Source organism: Mus caroli, unplaced genomic scaffold, assembly GCF_978045245.1.
Source record: "Mus caroli unplaced genomic scaffold, Mus_caroli_1 scaffold_1, whole genome shotgun sequence".
NCBI classification, from domain to species: domain Eukaryota; kingdom Metazoa; phylum Chordata; class Mammalia; order Rodentia; family Muridae; genus Mus; species Mus caroli.
In genome coordinates, this window is record NW_028227256.1 from 42,196,584 (window position 1) to 42,215,156 (window position 18,573).

An 18,573-nucleotide genomic window follows, 5' to 3' on the forward strand; every position below is an offset into this window, starting at 1 on the left:
TTATGGATTGATGACGAATGGGCTGGAATGAGAGAATCAAGTAGTAGAAGATAGTGGGAATATGGGAAGGGGAACAAAAATACCTAAGGGCAACTTTAGGAGTAGTATGGAACCTAATATGGTAGATTTCTAAAAATACACAAATATGAATGTGATCTGAATTAAATTTTCAAATAATGAGGGTGACAGAGGTCAAACTAAAAATCTCTTGTCACCAAGTAAACCTTCTAGTACCTGAACTATGTTATATCTAATTGAACTGTTGGTCAAAGGGGAAACCACCAAATAGCTCATATTTTTCCTAAGACTATAGTTGCTTTCTCAAAGTTCCAGCAAGGCCCCATTGCAGAGAACAACACCTACATAGTTTGCTGAACATGGAGAGTTTGAGTTCCTACCTACAAAGCCTTCACCCATACATTCTAGTATCTGTGGTACAACAAGGTCTTTGAACACTACCAAAAGAGAAAACTAAAAACCATGACAGCCACAAACCCTTTTATCTGCAATCTGTCTTGCCAACAAGATATTCTAAGACAATGGTGACACACAGTGCTTGTGGGGAGAAGAAACCAATATCTGATTTGACTTAAGGCCCATTTCATCAGATAAAACTCATACATTATGCTGCTTCAGTGTCCAAGAACCTAAGACTAAGCAATCCAGGGACCTAAGACAAGACTAAATATTACTTTTCTAAACCATATGTAGAAATAAATGACTCTAAATGGTATTTTGCTATACTGACAGGTTGGTGCCTTGCTCAGGCATCACCACACCAGAGAAGGTTCTCTAGCAGCAGACACAAACAAACATAGACCCACAATCACAGGTTATGCAATTTGTGAGAGTCCTTCAAACACTCAGACCAAAAACCAAATCTCTCTCCCTCAGGATCAGAGAATGGTGCAGAAGAAAAAGCAGAACGAGCATAAAAGCAAGGAAGAGGGACTTGGAAGAACAGCTAGAAATCTAAGCCCTCTAAATCAACATGAGCCAATCTCATTTAAACTCATAGGAACCTGAGTGGCATATGCAAGGCATGCACAGTTCTATACAAATTTCTCTCTCCATATATAATAAGGATTACAGTTTAGGTTTATTTTTAATATGATTACTGAGTGTGCAAATGAGTTAGTGTTCTTGTGCCTTCTCTTGGGCATGTTTTTTTTCTTCTACTTTTATTTCTTTTGTCCAATTCAGATATATTAGTCTTTAATTTATTCTATTACGCTTTATTTTATTATAATCCTTTTGAAGCTGGTTTGTTTTCTAATGACAGAAAGGGAGTGGATCTGGATGTGAGTGGAGGAGGAAAAAGCTGGGAGAAGTGGTGGGTAAAGACACCATACTTGAGTGGAGGAAGCAAGTCACTAGAGGCTTCCTTCGGCTCTTTTGCAATGCTCCATTTGATGAGCAGATTTGTGATGCTATACACTGTATGATGTTCTGCCTCATGTGGACCCAGCAGACACTGACAAAAGTCTCTGAAATTGGGAACCAAATAAATCTTTGTTTTCTTACCCGTATAGCTGCATAAATAAAGGCTGACATAAGCAGTTCACACAAAATTTTGATTAGAAGCAAGTTGGGTATGCCAGATGTACTGTTAGATGTAGAAGATATTGTGAAATAAGTATGCCTTATTAATTTTATTCTGGATAAATACATGACAGCATGAAAGAAATATGAGATTTAGATATTATACTGCTTATGGAATATCTTCTTTGTTAATATTAATATCTTCTAGCTCTGATTAAGATGTACTACTCTAAATTATATTTGATATGATCTAAGAACTTAAAGTGAACTTGGGATAGAATAATATAGGTTGACTTAATCTAATAAAGATTAAGTGAAATATATCTGTAGAATTTTCCATAGTCTATTAGAGGATACTGTTTGACAGCAAAATATCACTGGAGTGAAAAACTAAAGGAAACGTAAAGTTAGCTTTACATGTGAAACACAACGTACAAATGGAAAATATTAGAATAATTGAGAAAGACTTTCAAAAGGAGAAAGAGTGGCAGAGTACCTGCTCATGCTGCAGCATCTTAATGAAAGATAAGCTATAAAATGGTCATCAATGTAACCCCTCAAAAGGAAGGTCAGGGGTCAGTGAGATGGCTTCCCAGGTACAGGTACTCACCATGCAAGTCTCATGACATGAAGTCCTTCCTTGGAAACAATTCAAAAGTCAAAAGACAAGTCCAGTTCCACAATATTGTCCCGTGACTTTCACATGTGCCAGCCCATGCACTGCCCCATCTCCAATCAATACAAATGAAACTAAAAGGAGAGTTATTACCTGGCTTGTAATGCATAATGCTCCTTGTGAAGAACACTTTAAGCTACTGTGACTCTAATCTTCCAACACCTGACACAGTATATGTGATCTCTAATCCATTATTCCAGTTACTAAAAAGGATTAAAAATAATTATTTTTATTTTTTCTTGGAATAAAGACATTGTGTTTACAATGTCTTTTAATAGACAATTTAATAGATGCAGTCAGAAGTAATCCTGATATGAGATTTAAAATTCAATGTCTTTTAATAGACAATATAATAGATGCAGTCAGAAGTAATCCTGATATGAGATTTAAAATTCATGGTAAAAGTGAAGCTGGATTGCATATATATATATGCCTTCCTCAGGAATCTAGATGCATGTATATAAGCAAGTATAACAGAGTATACACACACACACAAACACACACACATACACACACATGCATATATATATCATCAAGTATTTAAGCGTTTTTCATAATTAAATTGTTTAGAAATTTACAGTTACCTAATATATTGCATAAAAGGGCTAAGGAGATGCCTCCATAGATAAGAGTGAAAAGTGCTTGCTGTCCAAGTAAAATGACATGAATTTAAATCTCCAGCAATACAAAAGCCAGGCATGACAACTATGACTATAATCCTAGCACTGAGGTATGGAGACAAGAAAATTCTGGGAGGTCATTAACTAACCAATCTAGATGAAACAGTAAGCTTTGTATTCAGTGAGGAACCCTGTTTCAAAAACACCCATGGAAGGAGTTACAGAGACAAAGTTTGGAGCTGAGACAAAAGGATGGACCATCTAGAGACTGGCATATCCAGGGATCCATCCCATAATCAGCCTCCAAACGCCGACACCATTGCATACACTAGCAAGATTTTGCTGAAAGGACCCTGATATAGCTGTCTCTTGTGAGACTATGCCGGGGCCTAGCAAACACAGAAGTGGATGCTCCACAGTCAGCTATTAGATGGATCACAGGGCCCCAAATGGAGGAGCTAGAGAAAGTACCCAAGGAGCTAAAGGGATCTGCAACCCTATAGGTGGAACAACAATATGAACTAACCAGTACCCCCGGAGCTCATGTCTCTAGCTGAATATGAATCAGAAAAGGGCCTAGTCAGCCATTAGTGGAAAGAGAGGCCCATTGGTCTTACAAACTTTACTGAGGCATACCTCAGTACAGGGGAACACCAGGGCCAAGAAGTAGCATTGGGTGGGTAGGGGAGGGGGGGTATGGGGGACTTTTGTGATAGCATTGGAAATGTAAATGAAGAAAATACCTAATTTAAAAAAATATTATATTTTTTTTAAAATTACATGGGAAACCATGAAAGAAGCCACCAGATGCCTTCCTCAGGAATCTAGATGCATGTATATAAGCAAGTATAACAGAGTATACACACACACACAAACACACACACATACACACACATGCATACACACTCACACACAAAACATTGTGTAAAAATGATTGAAATAGATATTTATTTTTAAAGATTCACGCATTGTTAATACGTTTGAATGTAATGAAGTTTGAGAAGTACAATGTTCTGCCTAATGAATGGTTACTGACTCTTAAAACAATATAGGCTATTGATGTATGCCTTAGTTAACTTTCAGAGGTTGAAGGTAAACTCCTGTTGCTGAATATACCACTCACTTACAACAAAGACCTCACATGCTTTGCGTTGGATCTAACCTAAGCCTCTTTCCTGGACTCCAGTTTTTATGGTACCAGAAAATATTATGCAAGGTGCCAAGGAAAGGATAAAGTTAATAGTCCTACCCAGCTGCAACACCCATGAACCACATCAATGAGAGATATGGTGAGATGACTGTAAAGGCGCAGTAAGTGGCACTCCCTTGTTAGTAGTGACAAAAGGGTATCTAATTAAACTTAAGGCTCACTAAACAGGAAGGAAATCCTGCCTGGTACTGAAAACCTGGCCAAGATCCTGGAGCTAGTAATGTCATGGATCTTAGAAAAAAAATCTTTACCATCACTTTGCTATACCAGCATAATTCTTTACTCCATTCTAAATCTCACTTGAGTAGCTACAAATAGTTCTTACCAAATAAACTTCTCTTTATAGCAAGTGGAGGTTATGAGAGTAAAACACACAGGCACAATGCAGATGCCAATAGATTGTGGGTAGTTTAACCTTGGTAGATGCATCTATATAAGAGCTCCTAAATCTATGGCTCATGGAACACTGCATAAGATGGGAGACAGAGATTCTAAGAACCAGAATACAAGGAAGTGGGCTATGCAACAGCCTCATCTAGAAATGGCTGCATAAACAAAATTAGAACAAAGGCAGTATCAGTGGATATGTTAATGTAGAAGATAGAGAATTCCACTGGTTCATGTCCCTAGGCAAGAACATTAGGCAACTAATGACTGCTGGTGAGGGAGTGTAAGCCTTTCCCAGGGTTAAGCCCTGAAACCATATATACACAAATAATAAAACTAGACTCAGAAGGTTGTACTTATATATTTGTACATACACATGAAAATACATATCATGTAACTATATAAAAGAAAAAAAGCTATTAATTTGATAATGAAAAGAGCAAGGGGGGTTGAAGAGAGTACCCAAAAGATCCTGGGAGAGAAGAGGGAACTAGGAAAGAGGTAAAATTCCATTTAACTAAAAGAGTAATAAAAAGAAAGAAGATAAAATGACAATTGAATATAAATATCCAGATAAAGCCTAGGATATTCTATAGTGAGAGCTTCTAAATATAAACGAACCAAAAGGAAACCTAAGTATTATACCACTAGCACTCCTTCTTATTTTAGAGGACACAGACTGCAATCATATAGGATATTCCTTTGCTCAATTACACTAACCTTGATATGATTCACATTATCTATTTTTCCAATGAATCAGTAACTCTATGATTATATCACAGTTTCTATGAAAATCATAGTTAGAATCCAAATAATTTTCCATCAATTTTTCTTTTTACTATACTCACAGTGCCAGCTTTTCAAATACTGTAATTTTGTTATGTCCACATCCTCATTTATGAATAAACCAGAACAAGTAAGCATATTATTTTCTTTAAAAACAGGCTCCCTGTATCTCAATACTATAAATAGTTCAGCTCAGGCAATATTAAATAATCCACCAAAATCAGGTTTTTATTAATATTTGTACTAGCAAACACATGCCTTAAGTTATGATTAATACCTTAGAAAAGCTTGTTAAAACTAATTTTAAGTTTGAAACTAAAGGAAGAATATGTTACAGCATATAATGTTACAGATACAGAATTCTTATGGAAAGTAACAGAAGAAATAAATATAATGATGGACATTAACAATGGCTTGGGAAAACTTCAGTTTCATTCAAGCAGATAAAACTATTTGATAATTGCTGTCTTCCAATAGAGGAAAGTAGTAGGCAGGCATAAAAATGGCAAAGAAACATTGTTTTAATTATGTCTTTTATTTTTTGAAAATACACTATTATTATCACTTCCTCCTTTTCTCTTTCTCCTCTAAACCCTCTTATATACAACTACTTTTTCCCTCAAATTCATTATTTCGTTTTCATTAATTCTTGTTACATGCATATATATGCATGTATTACATAACATGTATACTTATATGCTGAATATATATGAATATATATATTCCTAAATAAATGAATGCAACTAACTCATTAGAATAAACTGAGATACTTTTGTCTTTAGTTTAAGGAAAGGAGGGCATGCCTCAGTGTGTAATAATTGAAAAAGTAATGAGTTTTATCATGACATTGTCACAAATGTGTATCATACTACTATATCACTCCGCCTTATTTATTACAGATTGGCTCCCTCTTAAAAGGAGCTTTTTTTTTTTTTTTGCAGTAAAATGCATGTTTAATCACAAAAGTCCCAGGGACTGTTAACTGAAAGGTAGAAATGAGACTAAGAAAGGTTTAATTAACACAAGAGACATTCAGTGTATTCATGATCACTGACGAATCTTAGCCATCAAAAAAGCTCAGTCAGGCTTCACATCTTCTTTTGCCTAACATTTTTTGGCCCTGGCGTTCCCCTGTACTGGGGCATATAAAGTTTGCAAGTCCAATGGGCCTCTCTTTCCAGTGATGGCGGACTAGCTCTACGTGATTTTTATCATCAATTCTTGAATGTCTGAACAGACACATCTATTGTGAAAAGCTTATAGATAGATTTTGCTTTAAACCTGTTCTGACAATCTTTTTTTTTTCAACTTAAACACTTTTACTTCACTCTTGTTAAATATAATTGCCACCATGGCTTTTGCTGAAGGTGTCAAAAAGAAAGCTGTCTAAACATCAATACTGTAGAGAAAATATGTTTTCTTTGGCTTTATATATCCACCTTTCTTTGCTTTTTACTATATTTTTTTCTGGGTTAGTCGAACCTCTTGAGATTGGAAGTGATGTGAGGTCTTTGTACAATTGTTTCTCTTTCTTTGAATGTACCGTGTTATAAAATGAACACACTATGTAGCTGCACTATGCTGCTGCTGCTGTTGTTCATTTCAAGAAATTATGTCACTTGAATACAGGGGAATCTGACTACATTTAGTTTTTGCAGAGGCCTAATAAATATTAGATTATTTTTGCGCCTTTGTGCTACTGGAAATCAACAGGGAATACGTAAATGCCAGTTATTTGCTTCTTGCAAGGGAGATTCTTACAGATCATGACTGTCATCTGGTCTGTGGGCTTGTGAGGGAGAAAATATATAATAAACAAATGAATTAGAGTTGCTGTGAAATATTTTTATATAGTTTTCAAAATGACAAAAACGGTTTAACACTTCTCATTAATCTGAGCTATGATTACGATCCAAGTTAAGGTATATTTGTAAAGTCTAAAACAGCATTAAGTTAGTATTACTCCTTCTGTAATATTTTACTTTATATAGTTGAAAAGAAAAACCAAACTTGGGTCATAATTCAATAAGTGCCATTTTCCTCTTCCTACAGAAGAGATCATGTCTAGACATCATGAAACACTTGCCTTACTTTCTCAATTCCCCTTTCTAGTACTACTACTTTTCTTCCATTTATCTTCCTGAGTCTATACTTTCAAATGATGGTCATTATTTACAATGGACTGACAAACTTGATTAAAAATCTAAATGGCTACCAGGAGACCTGAAGCAACCCAAGGACAAAACAGGAAGACACCAGACAGAGTGATCCAGACCAACAAATACCAGGGTCAAACAGATGTCAAGACACAAAAGTAAGACTATAAGCAACAGAAGCCAATATACATGGGCATTACCAGAACCAAGTTCTCCCACCACAGCAAGCCCTGAGTACATCAACACACACGAAAATCAGGAAGCTGACCTAAAAACCCTATCTTATAAAGATAATAGAGTCCTTTAAGAAGGATATCAATAACTCACTGAAAGAAATACAGGATAACACAATCAAACAGGTGAAGGAATTGAATAAAGCAGTCCAAGACCTAAAAGTGGAAGTAGAAACACTAAAGAAAACACAAATGGAGGCAAAGCTGGAAATGGAAAACCAAGGAAAGTGGTCAGGAATTGCAGATCACCAACAGAATACAAGTATCACCAACAGAATACAAGTGATAGAAGAGATAATCTCAGGTGTAGAAAATTTTGTAGAAGAGATTGACACAACTTTCAAAGAAAATACAAAACATAAAAAACTCCTAACCCAAAGCATCAAGGCAATTTGAAACGACCAAATCTAAGAATAATTAGAGTAGAGGAGAACGAAGATTCCCACCTCAAAGGACCTGAAAATGTCTTCAAAAAATTATAGAAGAAAACTCCCCCAACCTAAAGAAAGAGATGACAATAAAGGTACAAGAAGCCTATAGAAAACCAAATAAATGGGACCAGAAAAGAAAATCCTCGTCACATAATAATTAAAACAGTAAACCCACAGAACAAAAAAAGAATATTAAAAGCTGCAAGGGAAAAGGCTAATTAACATACAAAAACCACCAGAATTACACCAGATTTTCAGCAGAGACTATGAATGCCAGAAAAGCCTGGTCAGAGGTCATGCAGACTCTAAGAGAACATAAATGCCAGCCCAGGCTACTATACCCAGAAAAAACTCTCAATCAACTTACATGGAGAAAACAAAATATTCCAGGACAATATCAAATTCAAACAATATCTATATACCAATCCAACTCTACAGAGGCTCCTAGGAAGAAAAATTCAACACAAGGAAGATACCTGAACCAAAGAAAGGACAAGATATTAAGCATCTCACAACAAAATCAAAAAGAGAGAACCACAAGCACATAAAACCACCTACAAAAACAAATAGCAGGAACTAACAGTCATCTCTCTTTAATATCTCTCAATATTAATGGACTCAACTCACCTATAAAAAGACTTAAGCTAACAGACTGGGTAAGCAAACAAGATCCAGCATTTTGCTGCACACAAGAAACACAGCTATAAAAAAGACAGACACTATCTCAGAGTAAAATAATGAAAAAAGGTCTTCCAAGCAAATGGGTTTAGGAAACAAACTGGAGCTCCCACCCTAATATTCAATAAAATAGACTTTCAATCGAAAATTTTCAAGTGTGATGAGAAAGGACACTTCATATTCATCAATAGGAATATCCACCAAGAGAAAGTCTCAATTCTGAACATCTATGCCCCAAATGTAAGTAAGGGTACCCACATTCATAATGGAAACTTTACTAAAATTCATTGAAATAGAAACTAAACAGAGACACTGAAATGAATAGAGGTTATGAACCAAAAGGATTTAACAGATATCTATAGAATATTTTACCCTGAAACAAAAGAATACACCTTCTTCTCAGCACCTCATGGTACCGTCTCCCAAATCAACCATATAATTGGTCAAAAAACAACCCTCAATAGATATAAGAAGATTGAAATGCATTCTATCTGATCACCATGGCCTAAGGCTGGTCTTCAATAACAGCAAAAACAACAGAAAGCCCACATACACATGGACACTGAACAAATCTCAATGAAAATTTGGTCAGGGAAGAAATAAAGAAAGCAGTTAAAGACTTCTTAGAACTTAATTAAAATGTTGACTCATCATACGCAAACTTGTGGGACACAATGAGAGTGGTGCTAAGAGGAAAATTCATAGCACTAAGCACCCTGGTAAAGAAACTGGAGAGATCTTACACTAGCATCTCAATAGCATACAAGAGAGCTCTAGAATACAAATAAGCAAACACACCCAAGAAGATTAGAAGGCAAGAAATAGTCATACTCAGGGCTGAAATCAAACAAATAGAAGCAAAGAGAACAATAAAAAGAATCAACAAAATCAAAGACTGGTTCTTTGAGAAAATCAAAAAGATAAATAAACCTCTAGCCAAACTAACTAAAGGACCCTGAGGCAGTACCCAAAATAACAAAATCAGAAAGGAAAAGGGAGACATAATAACAGAAATGGAGCAAATTAAAAAAAAATTCCTATCTTACTACCAAGCCTATACTCAACAAAACTGGAAAATATAGACGAAATGGACTGTTTTCTAGACAGATAACATATACCCACGTAAAATCATGAGCAGATAAACTATTTAAACAGGCCCATATCACATAAGGAAATAGAAGAAATCCTTAAAAACCTTCCAACCAAAAAAAAAATAAATAAATAAAGAGCCCAGGGCTAGAGGGATTTAGTGCAGAATTCTAGCAGACCTTCAAAGAACACCTGACAACAATGTTCCTCAAACTATTCCATAAAATAGAAGCAGAGGACTACGCTGAACTTAGGAACTTAGTCTGCACAGGTGAGAGTGTGCACCACAGAAGCTGACAGCTTCTGTGACCTGCCAAAGCAACACAGCATCTGGGAAAGGTGCTGTTTTGGGCCTTCTTCTTCAGGAGGAGGTCCAAACACCAGATATCTGTGCACCTTCCCTGTAAGAGGAGAGCTTGCCAGCAGAGAGTGCTCTAACCACTGAAACTCAGAGGAGAGAGCCTGTCTCCCAGGTCTGCTGATAGACGTTAATCAGAATCACCAGAAGAACAATCTCTAAACAGAGACAACTATAACAACTAACTCCAGAGATTACCAGATGGCGAAAGGTAAACTTAAGAATCTTACTAACAGAAATCAAGACCACTCACCATCATCAGAACCCAGCACTCCCACTTCGCCCAGTCCAGGGCAACCCAACACACCCGAAAAGCTAGACCTGGATTTAAAAGCATATCTCATGATGATGGTAGAGGACATCAAGAAGGACTTAAATAACTCACTTAAAGAAATACAGGAAAACACTGCTAAACAAGTAGAAGACATTAAAGAGAAAACACAAAAATCCCTTAAAGAATTGCAGGAAAACACAACCAAACAGGTGATGGAATTGAATAAACCATCCAAGAAATAAAAAGGGAAGTAGACACAATAAAGAAAACCCAAAGTGAGGCAACGCTGGAGATAGAAACCCTAGGAAAGAAATCTGGAAACATAGATGCGAGCATCAGCAACAGAATACAAGAGATGGAAGAGAGAATCTCAGGTGCAGAAGATTCCATTGAGAACATTGGCACAACAATCAAAGAAAATGGAAAATGCAAAAAGATCCTAACTCAAAACATCCAGGAAATCCAAGACACAATGAGAAGACCAAACCTACAGATAATAGGAGTGGATGAGAATGAAGATTTTCAACTCAAAGGACCAGCAAACATCTTCGACAAAATTATAGAAGAAAACTTCCCAAATCTAAAGAAAGAGATGCCCATGAACACACAAGAAGCCGACAAAACTCCAAATAGACTGGACCAGAAAAGAAATACCTCTCTACACATAATAATCAAGACAACAAATGCACTAAATAAAGATAGAATACTAAAAGCAGTAAGAGAAAAAGGCCAAGTAACATATAAAGGCAAGCATATCAGAATTACACCAGATTTTTCACTAGAGACTATGAAAGCCAGAAGATCCTGGACAGATGTTATACAGACACTAAAGGAACACAAATTCCAGCCCAGGCTACTATACCCAGCCAAACTTTCAATTAACATACATGAAGAAACCAAAGTATTCCACGACAAAAACAAATTCACACATCATCTTTCCACGAATCCAGCCCTTCAAAGGATAATAACAGGAAAAAACCAATACAAGGACGGGAACCACGCCCTAGAAAAAACAAGAAGGTAATCCCTCAACAAACCTAAAAGAAGACAGCCACAAGAACAGAATGACAACTTTAATAACAGAAATAACAGGAAGGAACAATTGCTTTTCCTTAATATCTCTTAATATCAATGGACTCAACTCCCCAATAAAAAGACATAGACTAACAAACTGGCTACACAAACAAGACCCAACATTTTGCTGCTTACAGGAAACTCATCTCAGAGAAAAAGATAGACACTACCTCAGAATAAAAGGCTGGAAAACAATTTTCCAAGCAAATGGTATGAAGAAACAAGCTGGAGTAGCCATTCTAATATATGATAAGATTGACTTCCAACCCAAATTCATCAAAAAAGACAGGGAGGGGCACTTCATACTCATCAAAGGTAAAATCCTCCAAAAGGAACTATCAATTCTGAATATCTATGCTCCAAACACAAAGGCAGCCACATTCATTAAAGAAACTTTAGTAAAGCTCAAAGCACACATTGCACCTCACACAATAATAGTGGGAGACTTCAACACACCACTTTCACCAACGGACATATCATGGAAAAAGAAACTAAAAAGGGACACAGTGAAACTAACAGAAGTTATGAATCAAATGGATCTGGCAGATATCTACAGAACATTCTATCCTAAAACAAAAGGATATACCTTCTTCTCAGCACCTCATGGTACCTTCTCCAAAATTGACCACATAATTGGTCACAAAACAGGCCTCAAAAGATACAAAAATGTTGAAATTGTCCCATGCATCCTATCAAATAACCATGGACTAAGGCTGATCTTCAATAACAAAATAAATAATAGAAAGCCAACCTTCACGTGGAAACTGAACAACACTCTTCTCGATGATACCTTGGTCAAGGAAGGAATAAAGAAAGAGATTAAGGACTTTTTAGAGTTTAATGAATATGAAGCCACAACATACCCAAACTTATGGGACGCAATGAAAGCATTTCTAAGAGGAAAACTCATGGCTCTGAGTGCCTCCAAAAAGATACTAGAGAGAGCACACATTAGCAGCTTGACAATACACCTAAAAGCACGCCCTAGAAAAAACAAGAAGGTAGTCCCTCTTGAAAGGGAAGAAAAGGAAGGAAGAAAAATTCACCCAAGAGGAGTAGACGACAGGAAATAATCAAACTCAGGGATGAAATCAACGAAGTGGAAACAAGAAGAACTATTCAAAGAATCAACCAATCAAGGAGCTGGTTCTTTGGGAAAATCAACAAGATAGATAAACCCTTAGCCAGACTGTCTAGAGGGCACAAGGAAAGCATTCTAATTAACAAAATCAGAAATGAAAAAGGAGACATAACAACAGATCCTGAAGAAATCCAAAACACAATCAGATCCTTCTACAAAAGGCTATACTCAACAAAACTGGAGAACCTGGATGAAATGGGGAAGTTTCTAGACAGATACCAGGTACCAAAGTTGAATCAAGATCAGGTTAATGATCTAAACAGCCCTATATCCCCTAAAGAAATAGTAGCAGTCATTAATAGTTTCCCAACCAAAAAAAGCCCAGGACCAGATGGGTTTAGTGCAGAGTTCTATCAGACCTTCAAAGAAGACCTAATTCCAGTTCTTCACAAACTTCCCACAAAATAGAAACAGAAGGTACTCTACCCAACTCATTCTATGAAGCCACAATTACTCTGATACTTAAACCACAAAAAGACCCAACAAAGATAGAGAAATTCTGACCAATTTCCCCTATGAATATCGATGCAAAAAACCTCAATAAAGTTCTTGCTAACCGAATCCAAGAACACATCAAAACAATCATCCATCCTGACCATGTAGGTTTCATCCCAGTGATGCAAGGATGGTTCAATATACAGAAATCCATCAACGTAATCCATTATATAAACAAATTCAAAGACAAAAACCACATGATCATCTGGTTAGATGCAGAAAAAGCATTTGACAGGATCCAACACCCATTCAGGACAAAAGTCTTGGAAAGATCAGGAATTCAAGGCCCATACCTAAACATGATAAAAGCAATCTACAGCAAACCAGTAGCCAACATCAAAGTAAATGGTGAGAAGCTTGAAGCAATCCCTCTAAAATCAGGGACTAGACAAGACTGCTCACTTTCTCCATGCCTATTCAACATTGTACTTGAAGTCCTAGCCAGAGCAATTCGATAACAAAAGGAGATCAAAGGGATACAAATTGGAAAAGATGAAGTCAAAATCTCACTTTTTACAGATGATATGATAGTATATATAAGTGACCCTAAAAATTCCACCAGAGAACTCCTAAACTTGATAAACAGCTTCGGTGAAGTAGCTGGATATAAAATTAACTCAAACAAATCAATAGCCTTTCTCTACACAATGAATAAACAGGCTGAGAAAGAAATTAGGGAAACAACAACCTTCTCAATAGTCACAAATAATATAAAATATCTTGGTATGACTCTAACTAAGGAAGTGAAAGATCTGTATAATAAAAACTTCAAATCTGTGAAGAAAGAAATTATAGAAGATCTCAGAAGATGGAAAGATCTCCCATGCTCATGGATTGGCTGGAACAACATTGTAAAAATGGCTATCTTGCCAAAAGCAATCTACAGATTCAATGCAATCCCCATCAAAATTCCAAATCAATTCTTCAACGAATTAGAAAGTGCAATCTGCAAATTCATCTGGAATAACAAAAAACCTAGGATTGCAAAACCTCTTCTCAAGGATAAAATAATCTCTGGTGGAATCACCATGCCTGATTTACTTTACTTTTTTGCTTTACTACAGAGCAATTGTGATAAAAACTGCATGGTACTGGTATAGTGACAGACAAGTAGACCAATGGAATAGAATTGAAGACCCAGAAATGAACCCACACACCTATGGTCACTTGATCTTCTACAAGGGAGCTAAAACCATCCAGTGGAAGAAAGACAGCATTTTCAACAAATGGTGCTGGCACAACTGGTTGTTAACATGTAGAATCGATCCATTCCTATCTCCTTGTACTAAGGTCAAGTCTATGTGGATCAAGGAACTTCACATAAAACCAGAGACACTGAAACTTATAGAGGAGAAAGTGGGGAAAAGCCTTGAAGATATGGGCACAGGGGAAAAATTCTTGAATAGAACAGTAATGGCTTGTGCTGTAAGATCGAGGATTGACAAGTGGGACCTCATGAAATTGCAAAGCTTCTGCAAGGCTAAAGACACCATCAATAAGACAAAAAACCACCAACAGATTGGGAAAGGATCTTCACCTAGCCTAAATCAGATAAGGGACTAATATCCAATATATATAAAGAACTCAAGAAGGTGGACTCCAGAAAGTCAAATAACCCCATTAAAAAATGGGGCTCAGAACTGAACAAAGAATTCTCACCTGAGGAATACCGAATGGCAGAGAAGCACCTGAAAAAATGTTCAACATCCTTTATCATCAGGGAAATGCAAATCAAAACAACCCTGAGATTCCACCTCACACCAGTCAGAATGGCTAAGATCAAAAATTCAGGTGACAGCAGATGCTGGAGAGGATGTGGAGAAAGAGGAATACTCCTCCATTGTTGGTGGGATTGCAAGCTTGTACAACCACTCTGGAAATCAGTCTGGTTGTTCCTTAGAAAATTGGACATAGAACTACTGGAGGATCCAGCAATACCTCTCCTGGGCATATATCCAGAAGATATCCCTACCAGTAAGAAGGACACATGCTCCACTATGTTCATAGCAGCCTTATTTATAATAGCCAGAAGCTGGAAAGAACCCAGATGCCCCTCAACAGAGGAATGGATACACAATATATGGTACATTTACACAATGGAGTACTACTCAGCTATTAAAAAGAATGAATTTATGAAATTCCTAGGCAAATGGATGGACCTGGAGGGCATCATCTTGAGTGATGTAACACAACCACAAAAGAACTCACACAATATGTATTCACTGATAAATGGATATTAGCCCAAAACTTAGAATACTCAAGATATAAGATACAATTTGCTAAACGCATGAAACTGAAGAAGAATGAAGACCAAAGTGTGGACACTGTGCCCCTTCTTAGAACTGGGAACAAAACACCCATGGAAGGAGTTACAGAGACAAAGTTTGGAGCTGTGATGAAAGGATGGACCTTCTAGAGACTGCCATATCCAGGGATCCATCCCAACGCTGACACCATTACATACACTAGCAAGATTTTGCTGAAAGCACCCAGATACAGCTGTCTCTTGTGAGACTATGCCGGGGCCTAGCAACCACAGAAGTGGATGCTCACAGTCAGCTATTGGATGGATCACAGGGCTCCCAATGGAGGAGCTAGAGAATGTACCCAAGGAGCTAAAGGGACCTGCAACCCTATAGGTGGAACAATTTGATGAACTAACCAGTACCCCGGAGCTCTTGTCTCTAGCTGCATATGTATCGAAAGATGGCCTAGTCGACCATCACTGGAAAGAGAGGCCCATTGGACTTGCAAACTTTATATGCCCCAATATAGGGGAATGCCAGGGCCAAAAGAATGGGAATGGGTGGGTAGGGAAGTGCGGGGGGGGGGGGGTATGGGGGACTTTTGAGATAGCATTGGATATGTAACTGAGGAAAATATGTAATAAAAGAAAATACTTTTTTTAATAAAAAAAATAGAAGCAGAAGGAACAGTACCTAAGTCATTATATGAAGCCACAATTACTCTGATACCTAAATCACACAAGGATCCAACTAAACAAGAGAACTTAAGAAACAATCTAAACCCATGACAACCCCTGAAGAAATTTCTCAGGTTGCTGTAATTTCTGCAAATGGAGACAAAAACATTGGGAACATCATTTCTGATGCAATGAAAAAGGTTGGAAGAAAGGGTGTCATCACAGTGATGGATGGAACAACCCTGAATGATGAGCTAGAAATTATTGAAGGCATGAAGTTTGAAAGAGGGTGTATTTCCACATATTTTATTAACACATCAAAAGGTCAAACATGTGAATTCTAAGATGCCTATATTTTGTTGAGTAAAAAGAAAATTTCTAGCAAACACAGAAGTGGATGCTCACAGTCAGCTATTGGATGGGTCACAGGGCTCCTAATGGAGGGGCTAGAGAAAGTACCCAAGGAGCTAAAGGGATCTGTAACCCTATAGGTGGAACAACATTATGAACTAACCAGTACCCCGGAGCTCTTGACTCTAGCTGCATATGTATCAAAAGATGGCCTAGTCGGTCATCACTGGAGAGGTCCGATATGCCCCAGTACAGGGGAATGCCAGGGCCAAAAAGTGGGAGTGGGTGGGTAGGGGAGTGAGGGGGGGGAGTTTATGGGGGATGTTTGGGATAGCATTGGAAATGTAAATGAGGAAAATACCTAATAAAAATATTTTAAAAAAGAAAATTTCTACTGTTTAGTTCATTGTACCTACTCTTGAAATTGCTAATGTTCATCAGAAGCCCTTGGTGACAATCACTGAAGATGTTGATGGAGAAACTCTAAGCACACTGGTTTTGAACAGGCTAATAGTTGGTCTTCAGGTTGTAGCAGTCAAAGCTCCAGGATTTGGGGACAATAAGAAGAACCAGCTTATAGATATGGCTATTGCTACTGTTGGTGTGGTGTTTGGAGAAGAGGATTGAGTCTAAATCTTGAAGATGTTCAAACTCATGACTTAGGAAAAGTTGGAGAAGTCATGTCACCAAAGATGATTCCATGCTTTTGAATGGAAAAGGTGACAAAGCTCACATTGAAAAACATATTCGAGAAATCACTGAGTAGCTAGACATCACAACTAGTGAATACGAAAGGAAAAACTGAACGAGTGACTTGCTAAACTTTCAGATGGAGTAGATGTGTTGAAGGTTGGAGGGATAAGTGATGTTGAAGTACATGAGAAGAAAGACAATTACAAATGCTTTCAATGCTACAAGAGCAGCTGTTGAAGAAGGCATTGTTCTAGAAGGCTGCTCTCTGCTTCAATGCATCCCAGCCTTGGATTCATTATAGCCTATTAATGAAGGTCAGAAAATAGGTATAGAAATTATTAAGATCAACACATTTACATATAATTCCTTCTCCGACAATATATACACATCTTTTTATCTTATTATGACTGGTACAGTTTTCTACTTTGTTTCATCTTTGATGAGGCACCAGATCATCTTTCATCATTAGACATAAACTTCCATTGCAAGAACATAAACATAAGTTTAAGCATAAAACAAACTAGCATTTCTCATCATCCAAAGAGGAACAAGATAATTTAATTGACTTAATTATTTGGCCCCACATTTTATCAAAAGGAAAAAATAAAATAAATGGGCCACAAGAACTTCTAAAGCCCAAACCATGTGCCATAGCTACTCCCGAAGTAGTTTTAAAACAGCTAGCAACAAGATTTGTTCCTCTTGGCATTTGAGTGCTGGTTATATCAACAGATTTTCTGCTTCTCAGTGAAATTTATTAAATTTAAGTCTAAAATTTTCATTTGCTTTTGTAATTTAACTCATAGAGGAAAGGTATCAGACATAAAATTTGAAATGCAGCTGTGTTGTTTCGAAATGAATAATGTCTGCTGGGTGAGACACTGAGTCAAGGGTTTAGTTTTCAGCATAAGGAAAGTATTTTGTGAGTTTTGCTGGAAAAGATGACAGCCTAGCAAAGGCAACCTCCCTTTTAGATAGAGAAATGTGGAGATGAGAACAAAGTGATAATTTGGCTAGAAAAACAAAACACAAAATAGCTTAGGTGGCCAAGTGAGCATTATGTGGGAGCATCTCTATTCGATTGCATGTAACTTTCCTCTGTTCTCCCTTGTTTTAAAAAATTAAAATTATAAGCCATTAAAACTTTAAGGCAAACCTCTGATCTCAAATTCAGGAAGAACACACTTCATGGAAAAGAGTAGTGAAAGCATTCTTATTACTCAATACAGAATGTTATCTTGAAGAGATTACAGACCAGAAATCAAGGAGTTCACTAGCTGTTGCTTTCATCAGTATAAATTATTGCAATATATGCTGAGTTGAGTTGTGCAAATAGCAGATTAGCTGAGGCTCTGTTTTCTGATGGCTAATACGTAAGAAAGATAATATTTTAAAATCTTTTGACTGAAATTGTTGGTTTTGCAGTGAAGTCATCTTCTATGTGGATTAACACCAA

The 18,573-nt window shown here is 37.0% G+C and overlaps 1 pseudogene; it reads left to right on the forward strand.

The window, feature by feature from the left end:
* Nucleotides 1-4,102: 4,102 nt before the first annotated feature.
* LOC110295083 (60 kDa heat shock protein, mitochondrial pseudogene) lies at nucleotides 4,103-17,586 on the forward strand (annotated as a pseudogene).
* The last annotated feature ends 987 nt before the right edge of the window (nucleotides 17,587-18,573 follow it).